Genomic DNA, 12,940 nt, shown 5'->3' with positions numbered 1-12,940 from the left:
GAGATAGAAAGAAAACTGAATGTGTAAATAAGGACTAAGATGTATAATAGATATTGTGAAATAGGAAGAAAATGTTCAAATGGGAAGGGATACTAGGGAGGGGGAGGGAGAAAGGAAGGGAAAAGAAAAAATGAGAAGAAAAGGAAAAAGTGGAGACAAAGTATTTGTAAATAAGGAGGAAGAGAGGTTGAATGGAAGGAGGGGAATGGGAAAAAAATAACAATCAAGATATGTCATGTATAGATACAAATTCCCTGTGATGAATGTGATCATTATGTATATCTAAAATGTACCAGTAAACTTAATTAATTAAAAAAATAAAGGCTGAATAGTAAAAAAATAATGACTGTTCTCTGCATTTTCTACTCATATGTTAGCTTTCCTGTAGTGTAACAACACACTGTTGTGTCTAGGGGCCGAGTGCTGCCTGCTGCTCCACGGTAGGGGATGAGTGGCTCACTGGATTCATAAACTCCAATGAGTAACAGGTTAAAGGTACAAAATTTAAAAAAAGGAAGAGAATTTATTGAACATTTTATTGGAAAGAGGGGAAAAGGAGGAGAGATAGCTACCCTGGTAAATCAGAGTTGGGGAGGCTCCCAAAGGATGGAGGACCCCCAGGGCCTTTGTCTTCAGCCCTTTTTATTAGTGTGGCAGAAAGACCCACTCCTGGAGTTTGTCAAGCCTGATTGGCTAGTTTAAGCCCAAGAACCTTAATCGGGGTATCACCAAATATGCATAAGTTTCTACATGAGCCTCATTTGGTTTTCCCTTGTCCTATCAAGGTCCTTTCTCTAAAATTTGTGGAGACCTTACATGCAAGGCTGAGTTAACAGTTAAGTAAAGGGATGTATGTATATTTTAGTGCAATAACATATGAAAGAATATATGTGTGTGTGTGTGTATCTGGGTGTGGGTATATATTTTATATACTGTGTGAGTTTCCTGTTATGTAGCCCCTTCCCCTTTGTCTCTTTGTACTTTACTGCACACCATGGGAAGTGCCAACTAACTTTAGCTGGGGTGCCTGGCAGAATCATGCTGCTTATCAGCTCTCTTGCTTCTGCATTTAATTGCTTCCTCTACCAAGGGTTTAATTCTTTTCAGCCAGGATTTTCCAGAAAGCTTACTGAGGCCTTCATTTTATTATTTCCCTGCCTATTTATCTACCTATAGATAATACCTGAGATAATCAACTTAAAAAGGATAATGGTTTACTTTGGTTCACAGTTTTGGAAGTTCAGTCCATGGTTGGTTGACTTTGTTGCTGTTAGGCCTGTGGTGAGGCAACACATCACAGCAGGAGCATATGATGGAAGAAAACTATGCACCTGATAGCCAGGAGTGAATGAAAAAGAATAAACCAAGGTCCCACAATCCCTTTGGAGACAGTGTCCCAGTGACCTGACTTCCTCCCACTAGGCCCTACCCCTCATAGTCTTCATTACCTGTGAGTAGTGCCATTGGATTGGGGCTAAGCCTTGGAGATCCACACTACAGCAGCTCAGAGAATTTCATAGTATTTAAAAGGAAAAGCAGGACTCAGTTGTGAGTGCCTCTTAAGAAGGCAGATGAGATACAAGATAAATCTATTTTCTGACCATTGTTTAGGTCATTTCAAGGTCAGTCTCCAAGACAGAGATATAGGCATGGAGGGGAGGCTTCTATGTGGTAGATGGACATACTTTCTGTGCAGGGACACCAAGGATGCCATGATAGACCCAATCCTGTTTCAAGATTTGGCTTCATGTGAAGTTGAGTGGTGGATGCATCCCTGAAGAAAGCTTTTCCTTATTGGAACCTGTGAATTAACTCTTTACTTAAGTGGATATCTAACTCAGCTAGTTAAATGTCAACTGCCACCTTCAGACCTTGTACTGTAACCCAAGGGGCTCTCCTGGGATGGTTTTACAGGAGCACAAGTAATTCCATGAGGTTTCAGGTGTCCTGGGATGCACACATGACACACTTGGAGTAAGGCAGAAGCTGTATTAGGTGCTTCAGAATGTTCAGATGTTCTTTCTGCCAGCTCTCATATTAATGGAGCTCAAAGTCTTAATTCCAGCTAGTCATTTGTAATTCATGCTAAAGTTGAACAAAGGGATACAATTTTTTGAAATCAGATTGTCTTGAGAACTCAGACTGGTAGCAGTGTTAGTTTATAACAAAGTTGGGTTTAACCTTGGACTACAGCTTTTGAATGGTTTGTCTCCTCTGAAAGTCATGGTGATATTTAATCCCCCTTGGGAAATGTAATCCAACTATGGGGTTTTGAGGTGGGTATGTGGGAGGTGTTAGGGACTGGAGGAGGTCTTGAGGGTGGAGTTTCTACGACTGACTACTAGTGGCTCTGTAAGAAGAGGGAGCACCCAAGAGAGACACAGGCACATGCTCCCTGCCCCTTGCTGCTTCATGACTTACACCACTGCAGGACTCTACCAGCAAGAAGGCTATCTGTCACTACATGCTGTCCTCTGACCTTGGACCAGAACTGTGAGCCAAAATAAACCTCTCTCTTCTACAGGTTTCACAGTCTGTAATATTATTATAGACAGCTAAATTAGTTAGAAATCTTATAGGGAGTCAGATATGCCTGGGCCCTTGGAGCCAGAACAAAGATGAAAACTCATTACAACTGTGGCCAGAGGCACATCTGTTGGAGGTCAGGTCTCAAGATGAAGATAAAATGACCAGGCCAGAGATAAGTAGTAACACCTGGTCTAATGAAGTCGAGGTAGACATCAGTCACCTTGGCAGGTGACCGAGACCCTTGGTGTCATCCCTTCCTGAAAAGCTCTTTGTTCTTTCCATGTGCATTTGCTACATGGCTTGCTTCCCTACTGGATCAATATTACCCAGGTGGCTGTACTTGTAATCTTATTGGTTGATCACAGCTGTAACCCAAGTTGTACCCATGTGGTTGTGCTCTACAAAACTTCCTCCGAGAAGCGGGGTCTGCAGCAACCCACTTGGGGCCCCTCCTGTCTCTCAGGAGCTGTAGCTCTCCTCCTCAATAAATATTTCCTACTCTTAACCTCTGTTTTTCCTAGAATTTATTCTTCAACTTTAGAGAGCATGAACTCAGTGTATCAGACATCCAGCAAGTCGGGAGTTACAGTATTTCCCTTATATCACATCTGGAGGTCCTGATACCATTCCTATAACAGTATCATGTGATTAGCAGTGGAAAGGACTAGTGCAGTTCCAATTAGACATTAGCACAAGATTTCAATAGGTCCACATGGGACGTGGAGCCTGAGGGGCTCCAGGGGCTGGCTTTTCTGCCCAGTAGCTATGTGAGTGAAATATTCTGAATGTCCTCATCTGCAAAGTTGAACTGATAATACCTACCTGAATTGTGGAAGCTAGGCTTAATATAATGCTCATAAAGTTCTTAGTGCATATTCTGGTGTTTCTTGTGCACAGAGATGCTACTATTAATCTTTTTATCCATGGAAATGACAAGAACCATCAGGATAGAGTCTGTGGAGCACCTAGTCCTATAGACAGCACTGAGGAGATGTGTTCTAAATGATCACACACTATTTTATTTTCCACTAGTCTGTGAGCTCCTATAGAGCAGGCTAGGCCTTATTGGTCTCTGATACCTTTGTTGTTGCAATGATAAGAAAAAGCTTCCCCATTTCTCTGGCTCTTTGTTGTTGTTGATGTTGTTGTTGTGAGACAGGGTTTTGCTCTGTAGCCCAGGCTGGCCTCAAACTCAGGGCAATCCTCCTGCCTTAGACTTCTGAGTGCTGGGATTACAGTTGCATGCTGCCATGCCCAGCTTCTAATAGGCTCTTAATCCATTTTCCTGAATAAATAATAAATTCTGATCACTTAGCTTCAGAGATATTTAAAAATTTTAAATAAATAATTTAAAGAAGTATAGATGCCAGAGATATTTGTTTTCTTTCTTTCTTTCTTTCTTTTTTTTTTTTTTGAGACAAGGTCTCACTATGTAGTTCAGGTTGGCCTTGGACTCATTGTGTAGCCTGGGTTGGGCTCAAACTCACAAAGATCCTCCTGCCTCTGCCTTCTGAGTGCTGGGATTACAGGTGTGGGTGACAGTACCTGGCATGGAGATGTTGTTTTCTTTCCTCCCTTTTTTAAACTTAAAAAGCAAGGAATGCATTATGTGCAGACAATTGGCTGGAAGGAGATTTTCCTAAAGCAGTTAATTAGAAGTGTGCTATTAAATGTCGAACTCACTATAAATTAGCACTAATCTTAGATGTATGTGATGGGGGAATGCTTATGTTTTTTTACTCACAATTTTTTTCTTGAACTATATTAACAATTTGCCTTAAGAATATTTTGGGTTTAGACAAGGTATTTGCTAGTTTTTTTTTCCCTAGAGGTGAATGGTTTTGTTGAGTAAAATTCACCAATTTCATGTCAAATTTACAATATGAGATGTTGACTGTGATTTTTTTCCTTTGTAGTCTAAATTGGAACCTTATGGACATTAAATCTAGAAACACATGCCAATGTAATTTATATGTAGAAAATCTCTTTTCATATTATTAACAAATCCCCACCATGTTCCAATCTTTGTTCTCTGGGGATGGATTTTTGTAAATCACTTCCTGTCATTCAAATACCTCAGAGCCCAAACTGCCCAAAGCTTAACCAAAAACCTGCCGGAAAATACAACTCAAACAAAAAGAAAAGTAGGTTGCAATGATAAGAAAAAGCTTCCCCATTTCTCTTTAAAGAGTGGGGAGCGGGACAGGAAGGGAGGAGAGAATTTTAGAATCTGGTTTCTCTGTGTCTGAAAAAAGACAGTTCGGATTAATTACTAGTGCCTTAAATAAGAAACAGGGAAAACAGCCTCCGTGGAGAGAGGCGCTTCACCCCGCTGTGAACATTTGGTACTCATCTCTAGGCTCCAGGCCCAAAGAGAAATGAAGACAGAGCTGAAAAAAATCAGGCCAAGGCTGTTTTTAAAGATGAAAACTGAAAATAGATCCCATTGTGCTCACACTATTCTCTAGACTTGTCTACACTTTTGGAGCAACCCTGGGGAAACTGTGGAGTGTGTGTGTGTGTTTGTGTGTGTGTGTGTGTGTGCGTGCTATTTTCTCTCAGGATAGAAAGAACACATTTTACCAGCTTAGTTTACAAAGGGAATTAGGTCCTCCTTGTCTTGCTTTCTTCACCTATATATAACTTGCCATCATAAATGTGTCTCTATCTTGTAGAGGGCATTCTCTCCTGTCACCTTTCAGAGATGTGCAGTCCAGATGGGAGAAGTTTTTTCCACTTTTTAAATTTCTTCAGAGCAAGTCTCTCTTAATGGAATACAGAATATTACTTATAAAATTCCAGCTCAGTGAAGGCCACCTTTCGTTAGGATGGATGTGCTGTATTTGGCCTTTCTTTTCAGCACAATCCCTGATTTTTAGTGCAGAAGATATAGTAGAGGAAAAGCCGATAGTCTGGAGCAAGTATGAAGAGTGTGTCAGCCTGATTTAGAGCCACTGTGTCCTCACCCGAGTGTTTTATGCGCTTGCTGCTACCTGTGAGCCAGTGCTTGGGAGGCAGCCTTCAGGACAGGCAGGGCTGCCACGCAGGCGCAGTCACTGCTCGGCCACCAGCATGGTCTAGAGGACCCGTGTGAGTCAGGATGTGGGCGCCTTTCCTTCCAAGGAGACTCACAGTGGCTTGATCTGGCTATGAATCAGATTAGCTGCCCCGCCATGAAGAACTGACCCTCACTTTGCATCAGTTAAAAAATCCATTTTTGAAAAAGGGGAAGCAGATGGTCTGGGAACCCATGTAGTTTCATGCATCAATTCCCTAATAAATGGGGAATTGATAGCCCCGGCCAATCCTGAGTACAATAGGGCTCTTTATACTCCTGCTGCTTCTATTTCCCTTATTCTCAGAATTTGCTTTCCAGAACTTAAATAAAAGTGATCTCTGGATCTTGGGCTTGAATCTTTTCCTTAGACCATGTCAGCCGGTGTAGGGAGAAGATTGTTTAGATTTTAGACTTTCTGTATAAAGTGCCTCCAAAGCCTTGAAATATGTATTCAATTTAGCAAATTACAGTGAAAACAACCCCAAAACAAAAGGATTTGGGATCGAAAGATATGGGTCCTGGGTATTGTCCACATACTCACTGAATGGTTTTGTGCCTTTATTTAACCTGAATCTCAGTTTTATCATTGTAAAACAGGAATAATAATAGTAACAATAATAATAGCTATGTAGTCATTGTGAGGGTTCAGTGGGACAACATTTCATGGAGCCACATGAAAAGGCCAATATTCAACTGTCTTTGACCTTCACACACTACTGTTTTAAGTAGGGAAAACTCGTATCAGTGATGCTTTGTAAACTGTAAAGGAGTGGAGATTGTCTAAGAATTGGAGAAGTGTGTGGGAAGGGTGTGCAGAATTTATAGAAAAGTGTCAGGAACATAATATTGAATGAGAAGATTAATTTTCATTCTCTAGGTAATTCTTTGGTAAAAAAGTTAATACGAAATAGTGATTAAGTTGATCCATGAGCTGCACATGTATGTTTATATTATGAGCTGTATATATATGTAAAATGTTGACATCATTCATATATTTCCAATTCAAAACCTTTAATCAAAAGCCTTCAATGTAGTATGATTGATCAAGTCATTTGAAATTTGGAAAATTTTTGCATACTGCATAAGGAAAGAGTAACAATATTAAAGGTCACTAAGAATAGATGATATACATATATATATATAATATTTTAAAAAATATAAGTATAGCAACAGGAGTTTTTATATGATTAGAGACCAAGGTGTGGTAAGGCTTAATAAATGAGTTGGCTGATTATGTCGTATCTTACACTTTTTATGTAGCTGAGATATATTAATATGTAAGACATATTTCTGTTTCTTGTCTCTCAGACTAATGTTCTGCAGAGTTCATACTGTAGGCTGATATCTCTTGAGAAAGATTGTGACAGTCGAAAGTGGAAGATTTAAAACAGCACTAATCCTTTCCACTAAGAGAAAAAGATCAGTAAGGAAGAGTTGGTATTCTCCAAAGATGTGAGAGTATTATAATCGCGTGGTTTTGTTTAGTAATTGGATGAGGACATTCATATTGAAATGCTCATACATGAGTTTTTGTCTGGTGTTTGCCAATAAATTTTGCAGACTGTTAAACCATTCCCACTCATAGTTTCACCCATGAAGATAGTTCTTTAAGGATATGATTTTGTGTTCACTTTTTCGTTGAAAGGAGAATTTCTATACGTGCAGAAAACTCATGAATATTTGCATATTTCTGGGACTGATTCTGTAAGATAACTTAAAAACACCACGAAGTTCCATTCTTTGCTCTATACTATTTTAATCTTAAACTCTGATAAAATTTCAGAAAATTAAAACAATGAAGAAAACGTTTTTCTTAAGAATGCCTTGACTCTGAAGAAACATCTCAAGTACACAGTCTTACCTTGGGACAAAACCCCAGTCGAAACCAAAGAACCAAGCTGGCCAGCAAGACATGTTCAGGTTGGTGCCAGGCCCCTGTGGAGCAAGGTGACCTTGTCAGAGGCAGGAGGAAGGGAAGAGATGGTGATCACCTTGTTCAGCTTACCTCGGAAGCTCATGTTTATGCCTCTGTATCAGCATAATTAGATTTGTCCCTGTTTTTATGTTGCAAATGTCCTCAGTATGGGTGTTGATGTTTCATGGTCAGGAAAGGTTTAGAGAATCTTGCCATCAGGAATAAAAGCTATAGCTCAAAGACACCAAAAAGTCTATTTGCCCCTTTGGGAGAGTAGGCAGGGCTGAGGGAATCTTTACCATTCCTTGGTTTTGGTGGCTAGTACTTTTTGTTTACCCCTGGTGATTAGTAGCCTGATCTTAGAACCTGTGAATTTGCCTCCAGGCTTAGCAAAGAGGTGGGTGGAAAAGACATTAAGGGACTTGATATTACTAAAGGGGAAGGACAGGGAAGAGTGGACTTGGTGATGGTCTTGGTAAGGACCTCAGGGGCCAAGTTCCAGGAAGTCGTAGAGGCTCTCCTAACATTGCTTGACAGACTCGTTGGATTATGTTTGTAGCATTTAAAGTTGGGCGTGCTCTAAGTTAATCTACTTTCTTCTTTTATCTCAGTATGGTGAGATTGTGGGCTGGGGATTTTGTTCTAGTACATTATCATAGCATTTTCCTGGCAAGGCATGGCCAGCAGCAGGTTTACCTGGAGAGTCAAACCAGCCTTGCTAGTATAGATGTGTTGAAGAAGTTAGTGCAATATGATATTAGAATGGAAGTCATAGTTCAAGCCCATCCTGTTTTGTATAGGTTGGACTTTAAGATATTGTCTACATTTGTGCTGATACTGTTACAGGGGTGATATCAGAAACTTCAAATATGATATAAGGGAAATATTAGAACTCTCAACCTGTTAGATATCTTATATGCTGAGTTCATGTTTTCTAAAAATTGAAGAATGAACTCTAGGAACTATAGAGGTTATGAGCAGGACGATATTTACTGAGAGATAGAAAGCTCTGTCAGAGGAACAGGAGTGGGACTGAATGGGTTGCCTGAGGACTCCACTTTACAGGGAAATATTACAGAATAATACCCGTGTGGGTACAATGTGACTTACAGCTATGTTCAACCAATAAGATTATAAGTATAGCTGCTTAGGTAATATTGATTCAGTGGAGAAGCAAGTTGCATAGTGAATGTGCATGGAAACGACAAAGACTTTTTGTAGGAAATGATGGATCCAGAGGTCTTGGTCACTCACCTGGGTGATTGATATCTATCTATACTTTATTAGGCCTGGTGTTTGTCCTTTGAGGAAGTATACAGACCTGGTCATCTCATCTTTATCTTGAAGCCTGGTCTCCAACAGACGTGCCTCTGGTCAGTTGAGATGTATTTCACCTTTGTCCTGGCTCTGAAGGGCCTAGCCCTATCTGATTGCCTATAATATTTCTGCCTAGCTAAACTGTCTACAATAATATCTATATCTATATTTCCATAGTGAAGGTGGAGACCAAATTGCACATTTTATTTTATTTTTGGTAGTGCTGGGGATGGAGCAGAGAGCCTTATGTGGGCTAAGTGCATGCTTTACCACCACGCTGTATCCTCAGCCCAGGGTTGTAGATATTTTAAAGGATACAGCAAAACTTGATTTTGTTATCCTTTTGTCCTTCATGCCCACATCAAGGCCGTAGCAGAGTCGGTGTTTGGAGATTTGAATTTAGAACTTTTGGAATCACCTTTCCTTGTGCTGCAGATCCTCTTCCTGGTTCAGGAGTGCCCGCCTCCTAGCTAACACCCAGGGAAATGGACTGGAATGGGACAGTCTGGAGAGCTTAATATGTAGCCCTGGAGATTGGTAGATAGCATAAACCGGTGTTAGCTGCAAGCCTGAGGAGTCCAGAGGCTGACTGCCTTGCTGCCCGATGGGGGCCCTTCCCTGGGGTTAGCCTATACTGTGGGGTGTTTCCTCTGAAACAGTGTAGACCACTCAAGAGGGGAAGCCAGAGCATAGTTATCTTAATTCCCATGCAATAGGCCCACTGGAGATGCTAAGGTTCCTCAAGGTAGAAGGACTAGAAGACTACCCCTGGGAGTTTGTTTGCATCGGAAAGGTTAGGGCAACCAGCTGAACTAAAGAAGCATTCCCTAGGAACAAAGAACTGCAGGTAACAGTCTCTAGCTGAAACTGGTGTTTTCTTAGTTCAGATATCTATCTGCATTAATATGCTTGGAGGGATTCTATAATTCCCTACTGCCAAGTGAAAGAGTAATTGAATATGCAGTTAGGAATTCTTAATCTGAAAATCTGAACATGGAAATGCTCAAAAACCCAACATTATTTAAGCACCAATATACTACTACAGCGGAAAATCCCACAGATGACCTCCTGTGATGAGTTAAAGCCAAAGTGCAGATACACTAAAAAAATATTGCATAAAGTTACCTTCAGGCTCAGCATATAAATTATAAATGAGATGTAAATGATTTCCTGTTTAGACTTGGGTTCTGTTCCCAAGGTGTCTCATTATATATATTCAAATTTTCCAAAATCCAAGGAAATCCGAAATTAGAAACACTTCTTGTCCCAAGCATTTTGGATAAGAGATACTAAACTTCTATTAATAACAGATGGCAAATAATAGATGGCATGGTTGTATAGTTATGGTCTAATTCTACTTCAGTGTGAAGTAGTGAAGTGAAGCATCTTTCTTCTGGGATGTTTCTGTCTTGGGGAATCTCCCTTAAAATTTTCCCCTTGATTTTATATATTATTAATTTACTGCATATTTCTTTCTCCCTCTCTCTTTCTTTCTCTTCCTCCCTCTCTCTCTTTTTCCCCTCTTTCTTGGCTTTTTGTTGGAAACAGGGCCTTGTTATGTAGCTCAGACTGGAATTGAACTCAAGATGTCTCTCCCTCAGCCTCTTGAGTGTTGAGGTTACAGGTACACACCAGCATATCTAGATTTTTCAGCAAATAATTCTTGAACACTGTTGTGGTTTAAATCTAGATGTCTCCTCGAAGCCTCATGTGCTCATAGGCGGGAATTTTGGAAGTGATTGCATTATGGATGTGTGATACTAGATTAGTCCACTGATTGCGTTAGCATAGTTTTGAATGTGGCTGATGGACTTGCAGAAGAGGGAAGACCCATCCTGGGTGTCAGGGGCATCAAATCGGCTTGAGCCTATATGGAATAAAAAGGGAATGGGAGGCTCACTTTTGCTGCTTTCTGCCTGCCCTGCCATGCCTCTCCCCTCTGCATAGTAAGATTATGTAATAAGACTACACTTGTAATCTTTTCTGCCTGCCTCTCCCCTCTGCCATGCCTCTCTGCCATGCCACCCTGCCTTGGAGCCAGCCAGCTATGAACTGAAACTTCTACAGATGGTGAGCTAAAATAAACCTTTCCTCCTTTAAATTGTGGGTATTGGGTAGTTTGCGCCAGCAATGAGAAAGTAACTAAGACAAGCGATTCCTGCATGTCATGCTGATGCTTATGGTTTCTGTGGGCCATACTAAGAATTTTGATTAAGAATCATTTTAAGAAAACTTAGAAAAACAGATAAATAATAGAACCCAGTAATGACTTTTAAAGGTCCCTTTGTCTGCTTCATGGAAAGTAGATGTTGATGGGCAAGAATGGAGGCAGGCAGACACCAAGGAGCCCACTTTCCTGCTCCCATTAATGAACCCCAAAAAGGGATGGTGTCCATCAGATTGTGGAGGAGAGGATGAATTTAAAGCACACATTGGAGGTAGAAAGGACCATGTTTGGTGACAGATTGAGTAAGGAGAGGAATGAGGAAAAAGAGAGAAATTAGTAATGACACTGGGGTTTATGATGTACAGAAGTGGTTAGGTCACTTACTGATATGAAAATAGGGTGGGGCATGAGAGAAGGACCAGTTTTACTATAGAAAGCTAAGTTATTTAGAAATATTATAGGCAGTCAGACAGGGCTGGGTCCTCAAATGATGTGTGCAACAGACAACTGCAGTTGCAGGTGCATTCCCTGAAGGTCAGGCCTCAGGACAAAGAGGAATGACTACACCCATATACTTCCCCTAGGGATGAACAGCAGTGATCGATATTCTAAACAGGGATCAATCACCTTGGATGGTGAATCAAAACCTCCGTAACCCACTCCTTCCAGGAAAGTCCTCCTTTGCCCCATGTATGCTTGCTACATGACTAACTTCCCAATTTGATCCCCATGTAATCAATATTACTCAAGCAACTATACTCATACTCTTATTAGTTGACCATAGTTTTATCCCACCTCATATTTATCTTGTGATTTCCTATTGGGTCAATAGTACCTAAGTAACTACACTTGTAATCTTATTAGTTAGCCATAATTTTGTCCCATTTTATACCTGCCTCACCTCATGGTTTTCTCTATAAATCTCCCTTGAGAAGTGGGTTCCCTGGGGCCACCCATTTGGGACCCTCTTCTGTCCCTCTTAGACGTTTTCCTTCTTTCAGTAAATACTTAGGGTTAAAATGTTGGGGCATAAGACTAATTTTGTCTTCAAGGTGTATTATTCTTTAGAATATTTCATTGATGAATTATTAATTTTAATTTTATGAGTTTTATTATATTAGACAATGAGTATTTAACAGGAAAATACTACAAAAATAAAATATTGAGTTTTTAATATTTATTAAGTTTATATAAAAGCATCAAAATTTTCAACATAGACTGGTTTTTGGTGTACAAAGTCCAGAAAAGAGTATCAGAAATCAATTCCCATATGGACTACAATGAAAACACCAATCACACTCTATAAAAAATATAATCTTTACCTCAATTATCACATCCATGGCAGTCTGGACACATGATAACAGTGCATACACACACAAAATTTACTGACAGCACATGGCTTTTGCTTTCGTGGCATTTTTGTAGCATATATTTGACATCTCAGTAGTCTTGCTGTCTTTTCAGGAGGTTCTTACTATATTATACAGTGTGTAGTTAACAGGAACATAAAATATCAATAAAATAAATTATTAAATTCTTAATATGTATTGTATGTTTAGAATATACATTAAACATTTTCACATCAACTGTGTGTACTTGCTTACAAACCTAAAGATAACATCAGAAGAAAATTCCTATATAAACTACAGTGAAAATACCAATAGAACTCTACCACAAAAATAAGCTTTGCTTCAACTGTCACACCCAAGGAAGTCTTTACACATGACAACTGCATGTTCCATGCACCTGTCTTGCTTACACTGACAGCACACATGCTTAACTTTCCTTTCCTATGTGGCAGCCTTGTCACATCTCTTCCTTCCTGTTTTGTCAGGAGTTTCCTGCTATATTGTACAACATGGACTTAGCAGGGAAATAAGATGTCGATAAAATAAAATGTCAGATGTGTTATGAGTGGTTAAAATAGACATCAACATTTTCACATCAGCTGTGT

This window comes from Chinchilla lanigera, unplaced genomic scaffold (assembly GCF_000276665.1).
Source record: "Chinchilla lanigera isolate Chin_1 unplaced genomic scaffold, ChiLan1.0 scaffold00031, whole genome shotgun sequence".
Taxonomy (NCBI): domain Eukaryota; kingdom Metazoa; phylum Chordata; class Mammalia; order Rodentia; family Chinchillidae; genus Chinchilla; species Chinchilla lanigera.
Note: the sequence above shows the minus strand (reverse complement) of the source record.